This window comes from Coregonus lavaretus (assembly GCF_964263955.1).
Source record: "Coregonus lavaretus genome assembly, contig: HAP1_SCAFFOLD_2704, whole genome shotgun sequence".
Lineage (NCBI taxonomy): Eukaryota > Metazoa > Chordata > Actinopteri > Salmoniformes > Salmonidae > Coregonus > Coregonus lavaretus.
Window position 1 is genome coordinate 67,501 of NW_028164718.1, and position 1,573 is coordinate 69,073.

Consider the following 1,573-nt stretch of genomic DNA (forward strand, 5'->3'; position numbering starts at 1 on the left):
CTCGATGAAGACAGACATTTTGATCTCTTCTTTTTACCAGAGGACTTGCTCTTTCTCTCTTCCTAAAGGAACACTATTTTCCTCCACTAACAGACTCTTAATCTGAAACGTTCCTTTGACGTATTACAGAGGGGACTTTTATTCTGAAACTATAAGAGGGGGATGATCTTGTACAGAAGAAAGAGAAAAAGCTCTATATTTGCATAAAAATATGTCTTGTTAGTTAGTTAGCTAGTTTGTTTGTTTCTACCAAGGGGATTTGAAAACTTCTTTGAGACTTTGAGAGACCAGCTCCAAACTGATCCAACCTGCAGTACGTTTTTGATTTTGAAATCCAACCAAACTCTAATGAATGTCTTCAAGTCCCTAATGTGGATGATTACTGCACTGTTCAAAATCAGAAAACGACTCTTGACTAAACTCTAAAAACGTCCTTTATACCCACAATTCCTCTCTCTGTCCTTTCCTTGTCCCTCCCCCAATCCCCCCAGTTCCTCCTTCCCCTTCCCCAGTTGAGTTCTAGTTTGCCAAATCACAACGGCACAATACGGACCGACCGGCCGACTGTCATCGAATCTCCCTGTACCTCAACCCAATCATTCTATGACCGATGTGCTGTGGTAGCAAAACCTCCGAGACGTCCTTATAGCCCAGTCTGTCCCCATATACCATGGGTTGGGTCTCAGATGACAGCCTGTTTCCTATATAGTCACAACAAGCTTTTCATTTGTTGGTTTGGTAGCTTTTTTTTTTTTGTAGCAGCACTTGGTTTCCATGGATACAGCTCTTGGTTTCCATGGATACTGGGCCACAGGAAGTGGAATTACGTGCACTATATAGGGAATAGGGTGCCATATGGGATGCATCCATATCTAGCATACAGACCTACTACAAGAGATGAATGTATTTCTTCTTTACGTAATAAAAAGTATAAGGCAGCTGTTACTGCTCCTGCGGAAAGCTACCATTTTGTAATTCTCTCTCTTTAACTCTCTATCCCTCTCTGTCTGTTTCTCTCTCTCTTCCTCTCTGTCTGTCTCTCTCTCTCTTCCTCTCTGTCTGTTTCTCTCACTTCCTCTCTGTTTCTCTCTTCCTCTCTCTCCTCTCTGTCTGTTTCTCTCTCTCTTCCTCTGTCTGTTTCTCTCTCCCTCTCTCTCCTCTCTCTCTTCCTCTCTCTCCTCTCTCTCTTCCTCTCTCTCCTCTCTGTCTGTTTCTCTCTCTCTTCCTCTGTCTCTTCCTCTCTCTTCCTCTCTGTCTGTTTCTCTCTCTCTTCCTCTCTCCTCTCTGTCTCTCTCTCTCTCTTCCTCTGTCTGTTTCTCTCTCTTCCTCTCTGTCTCTCTCTCTCTCTCTTCCTCTCTGTCTGTTTCTCTCTCTCTTCCTCTCTCCTCTCTGTCTCTCTCTCTCTCTTCCTCTGTTTCTCTCTCTTCCTCTCTGTCTGTTTCTCTCTCTGTCTCTCTCTCTTCCTCTCTGTCTGTTTCTCTCTCTCCTCTGTCTGTTTCTCTCTCTTCCTCTCTGTCTGTTTCTCTATCTCTCCTCTGTCTGTTTCTCTCTCTTCCTCTCTGTCTGTTTCTCT